Raw genomic sequence first — 23,263 nt, 5'->3', positions numbered from 1 at the left:
GAAGGTTCGAACGAAATCCCCAAAAACAGAGTGTTCTCATTGATCGATTCATGCGAAAACACTTGTACACGCTACACTCGTCATTTGCGGTCTGCTAACACCAAAATCGTCTATTTCCGACGACCTTTATTGAACGGGTTCGGAATCACCGAACCAGACCCACAAACTCACGGAACTACAGACCCTCCTTTTGCCCTTACATAGGCAACAGACCCAAACCCATGTCAATCTGAATCCGGATCTATATTCATCAGATCATTGATGTGTTGCTGTAGCATCATCCTATTACTTAGTACCTCTCTCTGGACAGGTCTCCTTGCACTCGAAGTAGCACAGAGGCCACAAATAGCAGGAGCACACTGTACACAGAGACAGAACAGGAAAAGGATAGCTAAGACCATCCCAATGACCATCAGAATCTTCCAACCCCAAGTGGATATCAATCTCCATAACAATCCCATCAACGACCAATCTCCTTTGTCCAAATGGACAGAATCGGAGATCTTATGTAGCTTAGAAATGGCTTGGAAGACTGACGGAGCGTTGTCTGGAATGAAAACGCAGCAGCTCGATTGAATCAGTTTACAAACTCCACCTCGATCAGCTAGTATGACATCAATGGCAACTCTATTTTGGAGTGTCATAAGTCTATCCGACTGGAGCTCAGCAGTCAAGTTACTAAGGGCACCGGCAGTTTCGACTATGGTGGACTCAACCACTCTCGTCAACTGGCGAATATTCCTGCTATTAGCCATCGGTCCCCAGAACGGCAGAAAACCCTTAAAGAAATCTCCCAACTCTTACCCTGCAGTGTCTTCTTGACTAAAGACACCTCTAGCAACTCTGGTCTTATGGTAATCTGTAAAAGTGGGAGGAAACAGGAAAGAAACAAAATATGTGCCAGAAAAATCAGGGGGCAACCATGTATACGCTTTGTCATAGCAAACAAAGTAGGTACCCTTAGCAGCTAAGAATGTTGGGGAAGACTGTGACGTAAATACGTAGGTGTCAGTACAAACGCTCTTCCCTAGCTGAGCCCTCGGATTCTTGCCATTACCCTGCAGACAATAGAGACCCTGATGGGGCACTATCCAAATTGGTGGAGAACTTTTCGCTCGCTGGTTAACACTCAGACTAACTCCATATCCAGTAATATCCCAACCACTATATGGTTGTCTCTCATCCATCGGAATAGTTTCAATGGCATTAGTCCCTTTAACCATGTCGACTATGCCTCTAGCAACAGCACTATTCTTCGGATTGTCCTTCGGTGAACGTAAGGGATAGACACTATGGGCATAGATAAACATCGTTCTGTAAGCCCAAATCGAACCATTTAAACTAAAAGGCAAAACTAAATACAGAATACCCTTATCAGTCGTATGGGGCATTTTTAGACCACAGATCCAACAGTTTGTCATGTTCATCACTAACTGGTGTTGGTGCAAAAGTTGAATAAAGGAATTATTAGCAAATTCCAATCGTCTAACTACCTCATGTTCAGGCAAAGGATGAAAAGAATGAGAAGAAATAGTCGGTGGAGGTGTAGGCTGCACAGTGGGAACAAACGTTACTTTAAAAGAGAATGTCACATAACCAATTATAAATGTCATCAGGCTCAATAGCAGAAATAAACACGGTATTAAAAAACATTTCTTTGAGATCACTTTGCATATTTTCTTTCTAAAAATCATTGTCCGTGCAGGTCTTTCCAACTCGAAGAAATCCATCCTAAACTAAATATGCTGCTCGCGATGGTAGGGTGTTCTATGCTAAGGAATGCCTCAGTCAACCCAGGGCAACTCCCTTAGGCCAACCAGAACCTTCGACCTAGTGTCTCAGGCTTGCACTCCAAAGACTTGACACCGCGACCCTACAGCAGAACCCGGATGGCGGTTCGAAAAACAAAAATGAGTAGATCCTCGGTGGAGAGCTAACCTGCAAACAGAAAAATCATAAAAAACTTTACTTGTGTTTTATTAGTCCATGACTCTCGCTCGCAAATTATAGCGGCTTCTTCCAGGCAATTCTTGTTCTTTAAATAACAAATCAGGCTCAGTAGTGTTCAATCGATTCGAAGGAGGCACAGTTTCTTGTAAAAGATCGTCGCATTGTCTCTCAAAGTTTGTACCAATCAGACTAGCATCGCTGAATGGCAAAAATCGTGGAACAGTGTCTGTTTCAGAGTCTGGAAGTCCCTCCTGGACCCACTGATCGTACGGTAAGGGCAAAGGTGCTCGCTTACAGTGTACACCGTGGATCCAGTTTCTTTTGACTTGTACTCAAACGCAGAACGTGTAGACAGGAGCACTTGGAAGGGTCCCGTCCACCGGGGCTGATCGTTCTTGTTCCGCTGGAAATTTTTGACAAACTCCCAACTTCCAGGTTCAATAGCGTGGCCTGGATCTTCTGAAGCTTGTGGTAGGCTCTCATGCACCTGTTGGTGTAAGACACGCAATTAAGTCGTCAGTTCACGCAAATAGTCAAGCAACACAGGGTACTCAAACTCACTAAATCTAGTTGGCCTTGGCACACCCCAAATATTCGCGGGGCGACCAAAGACGACTTCATAAGGACTCAAACCCATTCTCGAATGCACAGTCATTCTTGTGGACAGGAGCACTAAAGGCAAAGCATCTGGCCACTGTAGACCAGTGCTCGCTTGGATTTTTGCTAACTTTAGCTTCAAGGTGCCATTATAGCACTCGACTAAACCAGCTGATTGGGGGTGATTTGCAGCGTGGAACTTCTGCCGAATACCTAGTCCCTCACACACTCTCTTCATGACTTGACCCACAAATTCACTCCCATTGTCACTCCAGATAATTCTCGGCATTCCAAACCTCGGGGAAAATTCCGTTATCAGGACTTTTGCTGTAGACAAAGCAGTATTGTGCTTAAGGGGATAGGTTTCTACCCATCTAGAAAAGGAGCAAACAACCACTAAAACATATTTCAAGTTGTTGCATCTCTCCATATGGATAAAATCTAGCTGCAAATCCTCGAACGGATACGTAGGAGGAGCAAAATGACTAGCTGGTGTTGGAGTTCCCTTTCCAGGATTGTACATCAAACACACCATACAGTTCTTAACCAAGTTCTCTGCACATTTTGGAATTCCCGCATTCTGCCAAACAGGAGGCAACAACTTGCAAATCCCTTTCACGCTGATATGTGCCAATCCATGAGCCATTGTAACAACCGGAAGCACATACGCGTTAGGCAACAACCATCTCTGATGTTCGGACAGATCAGTCCAACAACCATTCGAGTCCAATCTACCCTTACTTTCTCTCCATTCATTCAACTCTTTCTCTGTAGCTTCAGCTTGAATGGATTTCACACTCTCAATCGTATCTTCACACATACTCTTCTCTGGAACCCATCTCGCCGAACCAGCAACATACATTAGACTCATCACATTTCTCGCAGTTTCTTTCGCAACTTCATCCGCAAACGCATTTCCGCGACCAACATCATCCGTGACTTTCTTATGGGCACTGCATTTCACGATCGCTACTTGTAATGGCAGAGTAAGTGATTCAAGAAGTTCATTCACCAACTGTCCATGCTGGATCTTCGTCCCATGCGTAGTCAGGAGCCAACGTTCATGCCACAAACGTCCAAAGCTATGAGCCACGCCAAAGGCATATTGGCTATCAGTATACACATTCACTCGTTTTCCTTTCGCCAACACACATGCTCTCGTTAATGCAATCAACTCTGCTGCTTGTGCTGAATTATGTGGAATACGTGCAGCTTCAACAATCGTATGCAAAGTCGTAACAGCATATGCCACAGTCGTATCACCATTCGGCAACTTAAAACACGAACCATCAACCCACAAAGTACCATCACACTCTGGAAGAGGAGTATCGCGCAAATCTACTCTCCCTTTCGTTTCTTCTTCAGTTCTCAGAAAACAGTCATGCTGTTCTTCTCTATCCGTCTCAACTGTAATTGGCAACAACGTGGCTGGATTCAATGTGTTGCATCGTTTAATGTGCACATGACTCGCTAACAACGTCAACTCGTAACCCGACAACCGAGCACTAGTTAAATGCTGTGTCTTCGTACGGTTCAACAAGGTATCCACTGCATGTGGAACCATTACCACTAACATGTTATCCATAACCAAACCAGCAGACTGTCGGATTGAAACAGCCGCTGCCGCCGTAGCTCTCAAGAAACTCGGCAACGCTCTAGCTACCGGATCCAAAGTCGATGAACAATAAGCACATGGACGCTGCTTATCTCCAAACTGCTGAGTCAACACTGACAATGCACATCCCTCTCTCTCGTGGACATACAATGTGAAAGGCTTACTGTAGTCGGGAGTACCCAACACCGGAGCCGAACACAACGCGTTGCGTAGTTCGGAAAAGCTCTTTTGACATTCGTCAGTCCAGGGAATAGGATTTGGAGTGTCCTTAACAGTAAGAGCTATCAAAGGCTTCGCTAGCAAGGAAAAATTAGGGATCCACTGTCTACAGTACGATGTAATACCCAAAAACGCACGCACTTCTCTCTGTGTCGTAGGCACACTCATTTTCGCAATAGCTTGAATTCTCTCCGGGGTCAATCTCCTTCCCTCCTTTGATAAGAGGTGACCTAAATAGGTTACTTCTTGTCGACAATATTGGTACTTGGAGAGAGAAACTTTGTGATGACAACGCTCTGAACGTCATTGGAGACGTAAATATTGTCCCGCCCTGCGAGCTAAATACAAGCTGCTCCTGGCTAGCTACAAGAAAGCTATTCTGCGAGCCAAAACTATCTATTTTTCGGAGAGAATCTCTCTGTCAGCGAAAAAGCCCAAGGAGATTTTCTCCATAGTTCGCAACCTTGTTGCCTCTGACAGAGCTAACCCCAACCTTATCCCCTCCCAAGACCTCTGTCTGTCTCTGAACGACTTCTTTCTGGAGAAGATCGCTAAGATTAAATCCAATATTCCTTTAGTTCCTCCGCCCCCCCCCCCCCTTCCCCTGCCCTTCTTTTGTCTTTCTCTCCTCTTAATCAGTTTCCCCCTATGTCTTTGGACTCTTTTCTGGCTCTTCTTCAGAAAGTGAAGTCTGGCTCCCCAGCTGACTGTGCGCCAGCTCGCATTTTGAAAGTGCTTTTCACCCATTGCCCTGATCCCCTCTTTCCCTTCTTAATGCCTCTATTTCCTCTGGCTCAGTTCCCAAATTTTTCAAATCTGCTATAGTTCGTCCCATTTTAAAAAAACCTGGTCTAGACCCTTCCCTTCCCTCCAACTTTAGACCTATTTCCCTCCTCCCCTACCTTGGGAAGATCCTGGAGAGTTATATCATCTCCTGTCTCTCTTCTTTCATCGAGGACAACCATCTCCTGGCCTCCCACCAAGCGGGCTTCCGCCCGGCTCATTCCACTGAGTCAGTGGTTCTGTCCGTCTTGGACGAGCTAAAGAGAAGGCAGATTTCAACTTGCCCCAAGCATTGGTGCTCCTTGATTTGTCTGCTGCGTTTGACACGGTCGACCACTCCATTCTTCTCGACCGTGTCCGCGCAGCGGGCGTTCGGGGCACTGCCCTATCTTAGCTCGCTTCCTTTCTCAAAGATCGGACTCAGGCGGTGCATCTTTCTTGCCATACCGCCCCCTCTCGCTTGGTTCCCTGTGGAGTCCCCCAAGGTTCCTCCCTGCCCCTCTTCTTTTCAACCTCTATATCCGCCCCCTTATTCTTTCTCTTCTTGACATGGGGGTCTTCGTGTATAATTATGCGGATGACCTCCAGCTTGTTTTTGATCTTTCTTCTCCCCTGCACTCCCTACCTAAATTCCACTCCACTTTAGTTTTCATTTCAGACTGGATGAACCGGAATCAAGTGCTCAATCTGGACAAGACGGAGCTGGTCCTGACTGACCCTTCCTCTTCCCCTTGGTCGGCCGCCTTTTGGCCTTCCACTTTTGCCCCCCCCCCTGTACCAGAGGCCTCTGCAAAGACCTTGGGTATTAAAGTCAGCCGGGACCTCTCTATGCATGCCCAGATCAGCTCGGTTGTCTCCTCCTGTTTCCTTTCTCTCCGAATCATCCGAAAAGTGTCCCGTTTCTTTTCCCCTGACGCCCTCAAGCTCATTATCTTGGCAATGATTCTCACCCGTCTTGATTACGGGAACAGCTTGTACGTGGGCATTCAGGCCTACGAACTTCGCCGACTACAGGCTGTTCAGAATCAGGCCGCCCGTCTTATTTTTCACCTCCCCAAGTCCTCCCATATCACTCCTGTTTTGAAATCCCTTCACTGGCTCCCCATCTCTCAGAGATCCCTTTTTAAGATGGGTTGTCTGGCCTTTATGGCTCGGGCTTGCATCGGCCCAGTCTTTATTAACTCTCTCATCATCCCCTACACTCCCAACCGCTCCCTCCGTTCCTCTAATCAGTTTCTTTCCAGTGTACCTCGGTTTCGCAGATCTAAAACTGGAGGTACTAGATTCTTTGTATTAGGCCCCTCTTTCTGGAATAGTCTTCCTTTGTCGATTAGATCAATTACCATCTACTCCCAGTTCCGTAAGGCCCTCAAGACCCATTTTTTCTCTACTGTGTACTCCTGTTAAACACTTTTGGCATTTCCCTCCCTCCTCAGCCCTCACCTCTAGCGCCAGGAAGCCGTTTGGTCACAATGCGCTTTATTAAGAACCTTTTTCATTTCATTTCATTTCAATCAGACAAGTGGCGTAACAATGACAAAGTGGCTTCCCTACAAATCTCTTCAGTATCAGTGGCAACTAGCAAATCATCAACATATTGAATAAGGGCTGCACCATCAGGTAAAACCAACAGATCTTCAAAGCTTGGCTATAAATTGATGGACTCTCGCAATAGCCTTGAGGAGCGCGCTTAAAGCAGAAACTTCGTCCTCCTAAAGAGAATCCAAAGATGTCCCTACTCTCTATGGCAATCGGGATGCTGAAGAAAGCATTCTTCAAGTCGATCACCGAAAACCATGTGGCTGTAACCGGAATCAGAGTCAACAAGGCAGTGATATCAGGTACAACGGGAAATTGTGGAACAACAATCTTGTTCACTTCGCGAAGATCGATGACAAACCTATATACAGGAGGCTGTGAAGAATTTGTCCTCTTCAGAACAGGCAAAACGGGACTATTGCACACATTACCTCTCGTTTCCTCAATGACACCCTTTTCGATCAGGTCATAAATGATTGCTAAAAGCGCACGCTCACCATCACTCGAGATATGATACTGTGGAATGCGCGGTAACTGGCATTCGCCTTCAGTGTCACAACATATGGGGGAAAGTAGGCCCACATCATTCGGACCAGTAGCCCACAATGAATCTGGTAAAGAAGACAACTCAGACGGAAGACTATCTTTCGACAAGTACATCGGAGAAATCACTCTCTCACCCAAGGTAAGATGTACTCCTGATGGAGAACAATACAGCGTCGCATACAATCTCTTCAACAAATCCAATCCCAATAGATTCTCATTACAACCTGTAGTAAAAATGAGGGGTGCTTCGAACTGACGAGGACCAACAGAAAGAGACAATGGAGCAGAAATCGGATTTGTAACGGGGGTGCCAGAAAAACCTACAGAAACATTATCAAAGCCAGACAAAGGTGCGCCAGGGAGTTTAGAGTGCATAATAGAACTCTTTGTAGCACCAGGATCTAGCAGAAAAGGTTCTGACACACCTGATGCAATCACTTCAACATAGGGTCCACTCTGATCTACTGGAACTGAAACAACTCCCTCTCTTTGTCCATGGCTGTCCCAACAATCATTACCATTTGCTTCATCACCTTCAACATAGTAATCATCCATGTAGTACTGTGCTGTCCTACCAGACGATCCTTGCTGTTGATCAAAACTATTCATCGAGTTCTGTGGAGGCAAAGAATGTACATTCTGTCCGCCACCTCTACCTCTAGGCGCTTGTTGAGCACCTCTACCTCGTACACCAGAAGCACCATTCGTACGCTGTAACAAAACCGGACAACTATTCTTGTAATGACCTTCCTCTTTGCAATATGCACACTGATTAGGACCATACGGGAAACGCTGTTGAGAAGACTCGTTCCTTTGCGAGTTTCTCGAATACCGCTGAGGTTGCTGATAATCGCGCTGACTATTAGTACGGGGTGGATAAGCTTGTTGTAGAAGAACTTTAGTCTTCAATTCCTTAGTCTTCTTATCCGCTTTCTCTAACTCATCTTTGCGCCTACTTTCATAGTACTGAGCTGTAGCTAAACTCTGTGCTGACGTGGAAACTGCCCAAGCACTCTCGGAATTCTTCAACTTAGTGCCCAACTCGGGAAGCAAATTATGCACAAATTTGTCAACGAACAATCTCTGGCCACCCTCGGTAGCCATATCCTGACCACTATGATCTACAAAAGTCTCTTCAAACCGCGTGGAAAAGTCAGACACAGTCTCATCTTTCTTCTGCTTACAGGCAGAACACTTGTCCCAATTAACACGCACTTCGGGCATCAAAGTCTTCATGAAAGTAATAATCCTGCCAGGGAGTTGAGCAATTAGATCTTCAGGCTTAGCACCTCCAACTTGTCTATCGCTCGCAGTGAGAGAGCGCAATTTGAATGAAACGTATGTATACGCCATATGTACAAGCACGTTGCATAAAGTTAACTAAGGTAACTAGAGAAATGAGAATATATATCCGTATTTACTCACGAGTGTTTTGTGAGAGATAGAGAGCACCTACAGAGTGTGGGCTAGAATAGAAATGTGTGGAAATGCTTAGAAATGTTAGATGTGTTAATCAGGTTCCATGTTATGTAGCTGCTAAATGAAGAAGGATGTAAAATGTAAAATGAAGAAACGTGCAGACCACATGACACTGTGTAAGAACGAAATGTACCATTGCATCTTTCACGTAGCGTGGATTCAATATTATCCAATGATTTTGCTTATATGTTAAAGGCTATATTTTATAGAAGTGTTTTGTATAACTTGAGTGTGGTGTGTTAGCGTATTATTTTAAGCTAAGAAATAAGGATTCACAGAGTGCAGACTACTGCACATAATTTAGTAGGCCAGGATAGATAAAGGGTCTTCTTTGATCTGCACGTGTTAGTTAAAAGTCAAGCCTCGTTAAAATAAATTGCCAATGCTGGTCGAAGTTTTATGGCCTAGTCCGATAAGGGGAGCCTGGAATTTGGGGCCCTGCTTCGAAGTGTCTGTTTGCAGGTGCGAGGGGGGTACCAATCAAAAGCTTGATGAATAGAGCTCTGTTTGAGGAGATAGGCTCGGGTCCGGAGGAGTCTACTGGAATGTCATGGGGGTACCGGCACGCTGGAGACGGAGCCTGGGAAGCAAGGTCAACTTAACAGACGGTCCAAAGAAACAAAACTATGGAAAAAAACCAGAAACGAGACCACGTGAATTGTGTACGTGGTGGGCGTCTCAAAGGGGCGTTCCACCCATACTGTGATTTTGCATTAGGGACAGCACCCTGGGGAGGAGGTAGAGCAGATGGCCTGAGGACCCTTAGAGAGCAGATGGGTAGGCAGAAAGGGTACTGCTACACTGCATAGGTTTTCCATCTGAGACTAAGAGAGAGGTTGAACTTCTTTGGAAGTCCAACGGCTGACACCTTTTTTAGGTAAAGAACTTGCTAAGTAGGGATGTCATCTAGCCTAGTGTAGGGTCAGTTTAACCTGATTTATTTACTTTCAGTAAATGACGCTTAAGATTCATCTTGTGTCAATGATATTCAACTTACTGATTTTTGAATTAGTTTTGGTAGTTTTCTTCTGTCGATTAAGATCTCTCAGACAGTTCATGTTCATCTTATTACCTGTGTATCTTTTGAACCTTATATTGAGGTGTTTGTACTTGCAACTGATTTTGGCTTTATAATAAATCTTTAAAACTTTTCCGTAGTAAGTGGTTCTTTAGAGTTGCCTCAGTTGTTGGGCTGATTTAACCTATGTAGGGTTTGCCTTTTACTCAATGACAGTCAATAATCGATCCAAAGGGACTCAAGTGAGATAAGAATTAGGGTGATCAGATAATCGATCAAAATCTCACGTCCGCAGTTGGTAGCAGAGAAAGATGGTTGGCTTCTTGAGGAAGGCGACCTAAATTAGGTTAAGATTACCCCAAGGCTCCTAGTGATCGACGTCCAGAAGAAGAGCTACCTACCGAAGAAGGTGCTGACGGTGCGAGAGAGAAAAGCAGCAGAGTCGGTCGAGAGTGAGTATAAGGGTCATGCGTTGCCAGATTGCGGTGTTTTGTGTTGTACCTGTGTTGTAATGTCAAGCGGAGTTGAATGCCTGTAGTGTGATTGTGAGACGGTTGTGAGTGCGCGCAACCAGTGAAAATCTTAAGTCCGGGGAAGGGCTTAAGTGGTTCGGGTGTATCGGACATCCAGAGTAATTGTCCACCATTGTGAAGGGGGTCATGAGGTACCATTGATCGCCTGAAAGACCGTGATAGGGGGAACGTAAGAGTGAGTGTATGAGTAACGGACGCTGGTCGGACGTTTACTGTGTGTAAGAAACCTATCAGTCAAGGCGATCGTCTGAACGTTTACGGAAGACGTTTCGTCAGTTGAGGTGACAATTACAGTTAGACTGTGGACGTACAGTCAAGAAAAGTGATCGCTTGGTCGGAAGTAGTCATTTTTCGGTGTATCAATGGGACTCATGCAAGACCGGGAGACGAGCTGAAAAAGGAGGGGAACTGCTGCAAAGGGGACGAGTGACGTCAGAGCGAGAACCGCGCTGGGATAGGCTGGTCAGCGAGAACCACGCTGGGATAGGCTGGTCAGCGAGAGCCGCGCAGGGATTGGTGGTTCGCCATCAGGAAGTAAACAAGGAAGAGAATTAAGGAAAATCGTAGATTCTTGAAAATGAAGTGTTTTAAATGTCTAAGGGCGATCTTTAAGAGAGACAGAGGGAACTCATATGCTGGGGAAGAGGCCCCGCCGGAGGGTACACCAGCTCATTATATGGCTGTGAATGTTGGGTTACATACTATACTGTGGGTCGCTGAGTGGAGCAAGATAACAGAGGGAAATGAGGAACTGACGTTCCCGAGATACGGAACGTTTAGGTTAGAAGCATTGAACCAGCTGAAGGCAGTAATGCTCGCAACAAGACCTCTACCCAGACCAACCCAGTTTGAAGCCCTCAATGCATGGTTCAGGGCGGCGTACGACCGGAGCCTGAACAGGCGCCAAGAAAGAGTGAAACGATCGGTAAGAGCAGTGCAGGATGCCAAATGGGATGAAGAAGCTAAAACGTGGAGAGTGCAGAGAATTGAAGCAGATAAACTGTACCCAGTGATAGAAGTCACAGGAGAAAAGAAGCCTCCAGTGGAGGATGATGAGAGCGAGACAGACGACAGTCTGATAAATAGGTTATTATTGGACAGACCTCCTCCGTACAATAGAGAGGTCGAACGTCCCGAGCTCCAGCAGGGGGACGGAGCCGGAAAAGGGGAATATAGACCGCTCCCCATAACAGATTGGGAACCCAACAAAGGCGAGGAAATACCTCAACCTAGTCCAGTACAGAGAGTGGTCGGAAGGTTTGTGGTACAAAAAGTGCCGGAAACAGAGTGTGCAAGGTCGTACCAACTGCCGGACGCACTTCAAGTACCCGTTACCATAGGTCCCGTAGTATCGATTTACGACCCAGAAAGAGCACAAAAGGAGGACCAGGTACGATTGGACAGGGAAAGAGCAGAGATGGAAAGCAGGAACAATACGATTAATTCACAAAGGCAGTTGCTAGGACCAAGGGGTCGGAGTACCCCATTGGATTCAGTAACGGATCCCTTAATAGAGCAAGGGGGTCAGAGAGGACTGATGGATCTGAGTCTGTCGTAATTTGACAATGGCCGAGTTAGCGCTTAGCTGTGCTACACGTTTTCCCGCTTAACTTGGCTATACTTGGAAACGCCATTTTGTGTGTTACGGCGGCCATCTTAGATCATAAGCGGCCTCGTGGCCAGCGTGCCCTTTAGTCCGTTGTCCGTGCCACTGACCACTCGAGTTTGCCCAGCAACAGGCTATTTTTAGTACTGGTCAAGCCTGTACATGCGCAGTCCCCACTGACCAGTCACCCCTCAGGAATGTGCCGCCAAACTGACCAGCGAGGTTGTAACCCCTCCAATGAGCTGGCTGTGTTCCAAAAATGACCATATATGTACATAACGCTCTGTAACTTTGTACCGCCTATCTTTTTGTTACCTGCAAACTGTATAAAAGAACGGGTCACACCGATGTTCGGTGTGATACTTCTTGCATTACCGAAGGGTGCTGTAGGAATGTACCACCACCCCATGGGGTCTTAATAAACTTGTTCTTTGAATTTTTCAGTTTCCGTGCCAACAGTTCTTGAATGTAAGTGGGTTATCTTCGGAGCATGTAGGCCTTGGGAACCCGATACTATAAATTGGCGACCACGAAGGGACTCCTCGGCGACTCGGATGCCCGAAGGAGAGGTCGTGACGAAGGTTTGGAAACTCGCCATGGACGCGTACGCTGCCACCGAGTGACCCGAGTCTTGGCACCCGCGGTGTTTCTTCCTTTCCTTCTGATCTGACCTTCCAGGTGGCGCCGGTCTCCGACTGAGTTCTCGATCGTCTGCGTTGCTGGATAAAGTGCCGTTTGGCTGATTCGATTAAAAGACCTTGGCAGTTGGAATCTGGACCTTTGAGACTTTGGGTAAGATTTGTGATCGGTAAGGTAGTCTGCGGACGCTTACTGAAGTTCTGTGATTTGTGATCGGTAAGGTAGTCCTCGGACGCTTGCCGAAGTTTTATGACCTATGACTTTGATTTGAGTTAGCTAACATTTGTGAATTTGTGAACTTTGAATCTATATGTGTAGTGCACTTCACATAGGCAGGCATGTAGAGATGTTTCTCTAATTTTTTTTTTTTCCTCTGAGCGGCACGTTTGTGTGAAGTACTGTAAGGGCCATTTTATACGGTATCGCGCTTTCGTAATACTTTTTGAACATGCCTGTTTTAATCACACTCCGAGGGATGTGCTGTCTTGGAGATGGTACCACAATTAGGTTAGCGGAAGCACAGCCGGCTCCCCCAGAAGGAACACCAAATCGTGAAATGTATATCAAATTTGGCCTTCCCCCTGTAATGTACAGTAAACTATGGAACAAGTATACTAAATCGGATCCTGAATTGCAATGGCCTCTACATGGGTTGTTCGATTTGCATAAAGTACAGTTTGTGGAGCAATGTTTGTTTCAACGAAGGTCTAGACAAAATATGTTTGATTGTGTACGAATGTGGGAGAAAGCGGTGCGTGAGCGAATGAAACGTGAAGTTGCCTTGGCGGACAAAGAGCAGCGCAAGGAGGCTCGTGATAAGGCTTTACAGCTTGAGGAAAAGGAGGCTCAGGAGAAGAAAGAGAGGGAGGAACGGGAACGTAAATTGCAAACGACTGGTCAATTCCCTATTCGCCGACCGCTTTATCCTGTCCTTAATAATGAAATTGATGATTTTTCATTGCTAGATCGATCACCGCCTCCGTACGTCTCGCCTACGGCTCCAGCTGCAGATTCGGATGACGAAGGACAGGATAAGCCGGGAAAGAAGGGTGTATCTGGTGTCAGGTTTTCTGCGGAGAGATCCGCACATTTACGTAGTTGGGCTCGTAAAGTGAATACGAATTTTGTTTCCCAGGCTGAAGTTGTTACTGAAAGGGGTAATTGGACAGAACAAGAATTACTGTATTTTTTGGCTACTTTGGCAGATGAAGTTGTTATCGCATATCGTCAATTTTCAGATACGCTAGAACCTAAGGTTGTGTCAGTTCACCGTGAGAATTTGGAAAAAGGTATATTTGATCTTTCAGATGTCGATGCCCTTTACAAGCAACTGATCCAGCTGCAGGATGAGACTTCCAGATTGCGGGACGAGCGGAAAAAGAATAAGGAGTCCGGGCCGGAGTCTAATGGGCAATCTAAGGAGTGTTCTCTCCGGGGTTCAGATAAGAGTTCTGCAATGCATGTTATGCCTATGCGTGAAGCCGCACCTTTGTATGTTCCGCCAAAAGGGGAAGGTACAGATGATGATAAAATGTCAAAGGATGCGAAGGGGTATTTTATATATAGCTGGGTGTATACGCCTTGGAATAGAGCAGATGTTATGGCGTTGAAAAATTCTTTACCTGACCTTCGTAAAAATCCGGCAGCATTCTATGAAGGGGTGGAAGGGGCTATTTCGTCCTGTGTGATGACTCTTGTCGACATAGATCTGTTTTTTGGGTTAATTCTTCCGCCTGATATGTGGAGACTAATTCGTAAAAATAATGATGAAACGATACTTGGGGGAACATGGAAAGAAATAAATGCAGCTGATCAAGATAGGGAACCGGCATGTAAGCCTTGCCAGTTGATCTTAGACCTCCCGGCGGCTATTTTGAATAAATTAAAAACGCTTGTACCTTCTAAAAAGATCGATTGGACCATGTTAGCTTCGTGCAAACAAAAGCCAGATGAAACGGTTTCAGATTTCTTTACACGCTTCGAAGAGGCGTTTCATGATTACAGTGGCCAATCTTTAACAGATGATATGGGCCGGCATTTGTTTGTAGATAAGTATGTGGCTAATCTCCTACCGGAGATTGTAAAACGATTGAAATCGAGTGAAAGTTCCTGGGCCACGGCGACCCCTGCGTCTTTGTTAACTATGGCTCAGTATTATGAGCGGCAGGAGTTGGAGGCTAAAGAAAGTGTTGATAAAAAAGCGAAAGAATTGAAAACGAAGGTGATGTTGGCACAGGTTCGTGGAACACAGGGTAGAGGGAATGATAGAGGTAGACGAGGAGGAGGCAATACGTCGTACGGTCATACGGATATAGCGGAGGATCAATGTGCTTATTGTAAAGAGTTTGGGCATTGGGCTGAAGATTGTCCGGTACTTCGTGAACAACGTAGCCAGCGTGGTCGAGGAGGCGGTAGGTCGAGGGGCAGTTATACGGGGGCGAGAGGTGGTGGAAGCGATCTTGGAAGGGCTGAGGAGAGGGGCCGTGGCCAGGATGAACGAAATACTTTTGATAGACGAAACCAATATCAGATATCGGAGGGTGAGAATGTGGAGCACCAGGATTATGTGCATGCATAGGACTGCGTAGGATGGGGTACGGAATCAATTGAAGTGCCGGTAGATCAGAAGGGTCCATATGTAACAGCGGGCATTTTGGGTTCTACTGATCAATTTCTAGTCGACACAGGAGCTACTCGTAGCGCTTTGTCAAAAAACTTGGTTCCGAGGGCTCCCCTGTCTGGCGAAATGATAACATGTGTAGGGTTCGATGGCACACCCTCCCCTAGCCCATTGTCAAAACCCCTTGCACTTTGTCTTGACAAATTTTTTAGTTTTGGTCAATTTTTGCTATCACCCCATACACCAGATAATATCCTGGGCATTGATTTGCTTAAATATTTTTGAGCAACGATACGGTGCGCTCCTGAGGGAGTGCAGGTTATCCTGAATGACAATTATCCTGACTCAGATAGGTTTTGCACTATACTGGACATTCCAGCTTTGGCCTCTCTCCCGCACACGTTATGGGCGACCTCAGACACGGATGTGGGAGAGATGCGTATTCCACCTATTCATATTACTGTTAAGGAGGGGGCCTCTCTGCCACGGGTGCCGCAGTATAAGATTTCGAGGGAAGGTGAAATTGCCCTGACACATATTGTTCAAGATTTGATAACTGCAGGAGTGGTGGAAGAGGTTCCTTATAATGTTTGTAACAGCCCTATTCTTCCGATCCTTAAGAGAGATACTGACGACAAAGTCTATCGGTTTATTATTGACTTGAGAGAAATTAACAAAATTGTCATTCCCCAATACCCGGTGGTGTCCGACATTACGACCTTGCTTACACTGGTACCACCAACGGCAACGACCTTTAGTGTAATTGACTTGAAAAATGCGTTCTTTTCTATCCCTGTCCATCCTGATAGCAGATATTTGTTTGGCTTCACGTTAAATATTAAATCGTATAGATTTTGTCGTGTTCCTCAAGGTTACACTGAGAGCCCGAGTATCTACAGCCAGGCTTTGAAAAGACAGCTTGATTCCTTTGAGTTACAATCTGGGGTTGTCCTTATCCAATACGTGGATGACCTTTTGCTTGCTGCAGATTCTTATGCACAATGTGAGGAGAGTACGATTGCGTTGCTTTCCTTCCTGGCACGGAATAATCACAAGGTTTCTAAGAAAAAGCTTCCATACTGTAGACCCAAGGTGACCTACCTCGGTCATCTTTTGTCTAAGGAGGGGCGTGCATTAACATCAGATCGAATTCAGGCGATTTTAGATACACCAGTCCCCCGCACACAGAGAGATGTACGCGCCTTCATAGGGTTAACGTCTTTTTGTAGGCAGTGGATCATGGGGTTTTCACACATTATAAAACCCTTGTTAGCGTTGATTTGATTTGATTTGATTTGATTTTATGTTTTCTAGAGCGCGCAGCTACCCTAAGGCATCCCGGCGCTAAAAAAGACCACGGTACTGAGGGAAGGAAAGGTCAGGAGGTGCGCTCAGGGGAAAAGTAAGGTTTTTAGGCGTTTCCTAAACCTGAGGTGGTTGTGTTCTTGCCTCAGGGAAAGGGGAAGGGCGTTCCACAGTCTAGGAGCATTATAGGAGAACAGGCGGCCGCCTGTTCTGGCCTTCCTAATTCTGGGGACATTGGCGAGGGAAAGAGAGTTGGATCTTAGTTGGCGACTTGACTGTTGTTGAGTCACCAGTGTCCTGAGAATGGGAGGGCCTTCATTGTGCAAAATTCTGTGAGTAATGCACAGGGTCTTAAAATTGACCCTCTCCTTTACTGGCAGCCAATGCAGACTTCTGAGAGCTGGTTTGGCCGAATTCCTCGTTGAGGTTCCTGTGAGGATTCTCGCCGCCGCGTTCTGTGCGCATTGAAGTCTATGGATCACCGAGGCTGGGGCTCCCAGGTACAGGACATTTCCGTAGTCCAGTCTGGAGTTCACAAGCCCCTGCAGCAAGAGTTTCCTGGACTGGAGCGGAAGTAGATGTAAAATCTTTCGAGCCATTTTTATCAGGCCGAAGCAGGTTCCCGCCGTTTTTCTCGCCTGAGTTTTGAAACTTAGATCCTGGTCAAGCCATATCCCTAAACTCTTGACTTCGGACTTGGGAATGGGTGGTGTTCCCATGCACGGTGGCCAAGGAAGGGAAGTGGGAATTTTGTTGGAGGTTCCTAAGAGGAGTATTTCCGATTTTTCCCCATTTAGTTTTAGCCTTGATTCGCACATCCATTGATGCACCTCCTCTAGACAACTGCTCAGGTTGGACAGGGCGTTGTCAGCCTGCTTAAGGGAGACGATCAGCTGGGTGTCATCAGCATACATTATTGATTTAATGCCAAACGGCTTTACAACATCCTCAAGGGGAGCCATATAAGCATTAAAAAGGGTGGGGCTCAGGGAAGATCCCTGAGGCACACCACACCTAAGAGACTGAGCAGTGGAGACGGAGTACCCGTCAGCCACTTGGAAGGACCTGTCTTTGAGAAAGGATGATATCCAGGCCAGGGCGGAGTCAGCCACTCCCATTAGGCCAAGGCGCTGGACAAGGGTTGCATGGTCCACCGTGTCGAAGGCGGCACTCAGGTCGAGGAGGATCACTGCCACTGATCCTCCTGCGTCCAATATGCCCCTGGCTTCTTCGACAACGGCTAACAAAGCGGTGTCAGTCCCCTGTCCTGGTCTAAAGCCTGTCTGGGACATGCGGAGAAGATGGTTGGTCTCTAAGAAATCCGAAAGTTGCTGATTTGCTACTCGTTCGGCTATTTTACTCATAGCTGGTAGCAATGAGATTGGTCTGAAATTGGAAGGGTCTTTGGGATCTAAGTGTGGTTTTTTTATTAGAGCCTTAACTGTGGCTTTTTTCCAGTTCGCCGGGACTATACCGTTTTCAAAGGAGGCGTTGATCAGCTTAGTAAATAGGGGAGCAATGGTGGGAGCAACTAGCTTCAATTTACTAATGGGGGCTGGGTCTGATGGGGAGCCACTTTTGACTTTCTGTTAAACGTTGAGGAACGTTTCAATGGAGATTTGGGAGAAAGAGGTTAATCTCGGGGTGTCTTGGAGAGGGGAGGAGCCAGGGAGTGCTTGAGTGGTAGATGGGGTTGGAAGGGAAGTTAGGATTTTAGCAATTTTTGCCGAGAAGAACTCTGCCATTTGGTTGCATTTTGCGCCATCCACGTCTGGGGAAGATGGAGGGTCTTGTATTTTGGTGAGGAGTTTCACTATTCGATAGGTCTCTCTCGCGGAGTTAGCGGCTGAGGCTATTTGCTCCTCAAAGAAATTGGCCTGTGCAGTTTTTAATGCGTTTTTATACAGTCTAATATGGGTTCTATAGTCGCTTTTGTCATTTGTATTCCAGTTCTTTCTCCAACGGCGTTCAAGCTTTTTGCCCTTTCTTCTTAATTTGCGAAGTTCTTCCGTGAACCATGGTAGTTTGGACGATTTCCTACTGGAAGGGAGAGTTTTAAGAGGTAAAACTGAGTCGAGGGAGTCTTTTATCCAGTTATGAAGTTGGATTTCAGCTGACGAGGGGTTAGGGTCTACTAGGGGAACCGTGGACGTCAGTGCCTGATCCCATAAGGTTGTGTCCAGTTTTTTCCAGGGACGAGAAGGGGCTCGGGGGAGGGGGATGTCAGACGATTTGCCTGGAAGCTGAAGTTTAAAAGGGACCAGGAAGTGGTCTGACCAGGGAGGGGGCAGAGGAGTTTGTACAGTGAGGGTGGAGAGGTTGGAAAAGATGGGGTCCAGTAGCCGACCTTTCGTATTGGTGGGTTCTTTGTTAAGGAGATGAAGATTAAGGGAAGCCAGATCGGCTTTTAGGTCAGTTGCAAGTTTGTTGCTTTGATTGTTGAAGTGGAGATTTAAGTCTCCAAGGATTGTAAAGTTAGGGGTCACACAAGCCCGAGAAGAGATGGTGTCCGTGAGTGAGTCTATGAAACCCCCTACCTGTCCCGGAGGGCGGTAGATTAGGGCCCCAGAAAGTGTCGTAGATGGTGGCAGGTGAAGGGAGAACAGAACGTTTTCACTATCCAGAATGGGGCTATCTTTAAGTTGGCATGAAAGATTATCACGGTAGATGATCGCAATCCCACCACCAATACCCTTCGGTCTATTTAGAGTTTTAATGAGGTATCCGGGAGGAAGTGCTTGATTGATGTCTGGATCTGTGCTAGGGGAAAGCCACGTTTCTGTTAAGAACAGAGCATCTAAGCCCAACTCTGCTAGTAGTAAGTGGATTTCTGTCTGATGCTTTGGGAGTGACCTACAATTCAGCAGGGCCATCTCAAGGTGAGCCGGTTCGGGTTGGGGGGATGGGGATAACCTGTAGTCGCAGTTTGGGCAGCCAATGGGATCGGTTTCTGGCATGATAGTTTCCTTACATCTAATGTTCACTGGTTCCCTGAGCTGGTGCAGGGTATCGAGTGAATATTTCAATCGAGGGCAGTTGTGACTAGCCTGGGGTATGGGCTCAGGGCTCGGTCTGGCGCGGACGGGCGCAGACGGGCTTACCTTAGGCGCGCCTTCGGCGCGCAATCGTCGCGCCCGCTGCGCTCGTCCGCTGCGCTTCCTGGCGAGGCACATGGTTTATAGTCAGGAGAAGAGGCGTCAAGGGGGCGTGGCCGCCTGAGGTGGGCGTGTCTCTAGTCGCGCCTCGCCCTCGAGAATGGCGGTGGGAGTGACAAGCGTTGCAGCGATGAACTCGCTGTTCGTGAATTGCTAAGTGCAATGAGGTGATCGTTTTAAAAAGTACAGAGTATCACACACAAGCGTTTTAAAAAAAGAAGAAGGTTTGTCTCAATCTCTCCCGGCTTCCGCCTCAGGAGTCTCGTAGGTCTTAGTGTCGCGCTTTCCAGCTGCGCGCACTATTTATAGTGTAGTCAAGGGGGCGTGGCCGCCTGAGGTGGGCGTGTCTCTAGTCGCGCCTCGCCCTCGAGAATGGCGGTGGGAGTGACGAGCGTTGCAGCGATGAACTCGCTGTTCGTGAATTGCTAAGTGCAATGAGGTGATCGTTTTAAAAAGTACAGAGTATCACACACAAGCGTTTTAAAAAAAGAAGAAGGTTTGTCTCAATCTCTCCCGGCTTCCACCTAAGGAGTCTTGTAGGTCTTAGTGTCGCGCTTTCCAGCTGCGCGCACTATTTATAGTGTAGTCAAGGGGGCGTGGCCGCCTGAGGTGGGCGTGTCTCTAGTCGCGCCTCGCCCTCGAGAATGGCGGTGGGAGTGACAAGCGTTGCAGCGATGAACTCGCTGTTCGTGAATTGCTAAGTGCAATGAGGTGATCGTTTTAAAAAGTACAGAGTATCACACACAAGCGTTTTAAAAAAAGAAGAAGGTTTGTCTCAATCTCTCCCGGCTTCCGCCTCAGGAGTCTCGTAGGTCTTAGTGTCGCGCTTTCCAGCTGCGCGCACTATTTATAGTGTAGTCAAGGGGGCGTGGCCGCCTGAGGTGGGCGTGTCTCTAGTCGCGCCTCGCCCTCGAGAATGGCGGTGGGAGTGACGAGCGTTGCAGCGATGAACTCGCTGTTCGTGAATTGCTAAGTGCAATGAGGTGATCGTTTTAAAAAGTACAGAGTATCACACACAAGCGTTTTAAAAAAAGAAGAAGGTTTGTCTCAATCTCTCCCGGCTTCCGCCTCAGGAGTCTCGTAGGTCTTAGTGTCGCGCTTTCCAGCTGCGCGCACTATTTATAGTGTAGTCAAGGGGGCGTGGCCGCCTGAGGTGGGCGTGTCTCTAGTCGCGCCTCGCCCTCGAGAATGGCGGTGGGAGTGACAAGCGTTGCAGCGATGAACTCGCTGTTCGTGAATTGCTAAGTGCAATGAGGTGATCGTTTTAAAAAGTACAGAGTATCACACACAAGCGTTTTAAAAAAAGAAGAAGGTTTGTCTCAATCTCTCCCGGCTTCCGCCTCAGGAGTCTCGTAGGTCTTAGTGTCGCGCTTTCCAGCTGCGCGCACTATTTATAGTGTAGTCAAGGGGGCGTGGCCGCCTGAGGTGGGCGTGTCTCTAGTCGCGCCTCGCCCTCGAGAATGGCGGTGGGAGTGACGAGCGTTGCAGCGATGAACTCGCTGTTCGTGAATTGCTAAGTGCAATGAGGTGATCGTTTTAAAAAGTACAGAGTATCACACACAAGCGTTTTAAAAAAAGAAGAAGGTTTGTCTCAATCTCTCCCGGCTTCCGCCTCAGGAGTCTCGTAGGTCTTAGTGTTACTGTCCAAAGCTACACCAATGCCCCTTGAATGGACAGATGAATGTCAAAATGCTTTTGAACAATTGAGACAGGCCCTCTGCTCCGCTCCCGTGTTAGGTACACCAGACTACACGAAGATTTTCACATTGTACGTGCACGAGAAAGATGGGTGCGCGTTATCAGTGTTAGTGCAAGCACACGGGGATAAGCAGAGGCCATGCGCGTATTTCTCAGCCATTCTTGATCCTGTAGCACGAGGGTTACCTGGGTGTTTTCGAGCAGTGGCAGCAACAGCAGTAGCTATACGGCAGAGTGAGGGAATAGTGTTATCGCACAAACTTGTGCTAGTCCCCCACGCAGTAGATGCCCTGTTAAATCAAACAAAGACCCAATATCTCACAAGTGCACGGTTAACAGGATATGAGCTTACACTTTTGGCGCCACATATCACACTGAAAAGATGTGCTACCCTGAACCCTGCCACTTTATTGCCCTATCCGGTCGAGGAGGGTCAGGAAGAAAAACATCATGACTGTGTTTTCCTGACCGAGGAACAGACAAAGGGTCGTGTCGACTTACAGGATATGCCACTTCCAGATGTGGATGGGGAACTGTGGGTTGATGGATCGTGTTTGAGGCTGCCAGATGGCACGACTTCCGCAGCCTATGCGATCACGACACTTAAGACAGTGGTGGAAACAGCTAGAATACCACAGAAATCGGCACAAGCAGCAGAGCTGATAGCCTTGACAAGAGCCTGCAAACTGAGTGCTGGCCTATGTGTGAACATATACACAGACAGCCGGTACGCCTTCGGAGTAGCACATGACTTCGGGCTACTCTGGAGAGAGCGTGGGTTTTTGACTTCTCACGGAGTACACATTATGCACGGAGAACTAGTGCGTGATCTCCTAAATGCGTTACTTTGTCCAAAGAAAGTAGCGATAATAAAATGTAGTGCCCATAAAAAGATCACTGATAAAGTGGGTCAGGGAAATGCCTTTGCGGACAGCATAGCGAGACAAACAGCTATGTCCCGAACTGACTCCCCCATGTACGTGACACAATCACAGGCCGAGCGGTGGTATGATGCTAGAGCAGAGATACTAGATATTCAGAAATCTGCTACTGAATCAGAACTTGCGGCATGGGCAGCAGATGGGGTGCTAGATGATGAAGGTTGTTGGAGAAGCAAGGACATGGAGAGATGGAAATTGCCTGCAGCTTACTTGCAAGCGATGGTCCAGATGACACATGGGTTGGCGCACGTGGGGGCTCTTGCAATCACTCGACTGTTAACACGAGTTTGGGAGCATCCCGAGATTGCTAATACCACCAAGAGAGTAGTGCAGACCTGCCTGATATGTTTACAGCACAATCCTGCAAAGGGGACCCATACTCCGAAAGGAGGGTTCATTCCACCTTCCGCACCATTCGAGGTACTCCAAATGGATTATGTCTTAGTGGTGGTATGTGCTTTTAGCAAATGGGTAGAGGCTTTCCCCACGAAAGACAATACAGCTCTGACAACAGCTAAGGTGTTGCTTAAGGAGTTTTTCCCTCGATTTGGAGTTTGCAAATTTTTGTGGAGCGATAATGGGCCTCATTTTGTCGGGAAAATCGTGGAGTATGTGCTGAAGGGGCTGGGGATTCAGCAGAAGTTTCATGCTATGTTCCACCCTCAGTCGGCAGGTCTTGTTGAGCGGTACAATGCCACGTTGAAACTCAAACTGGCTAAGATTGTGGCGTCTACGACACTGAAGTGGCCTGATGCTTTGCCGCTAGCATTACTCTCTCTCAGATCAGTGCCCCACTCGCGAACTGGCCTCACACCGTATGAGGTGGTGTTTGGAATGCCTATGAATATTTGGGGAGTGCCCAAGCCGCGATTAATACATGATGTGCCTTGTATAATGATGAACGATTATTTGGCACGATTAACAAATGATTTGCTCTCTATTCATCAACAGGTTCGAGAAGCGCTCCCTGACAACTCTACTGGAGAGGCCCATGATCTTCGGCCTGGAGACTACGTTATG

The sequence above is a fragment of the Lissotriton vulgaris genome, chromosome 1_2 (assembly GCF_964263255.1).
Source record: "Lissotriton vulgaris chromosome 1_2, aLisVul1.2, whole genome shotgun sequence".
In the NCBI taxonomy this organism is placed as follows: domain Eukaryota; kingdom Metazoa; phylum Chordata; class Amphibia; order Caudata; family Salamandridae; genus Lissotriton; species Lissotriton vulgaris.
This window is presented reverse-complemented; position numbering follows the sequence as displayed.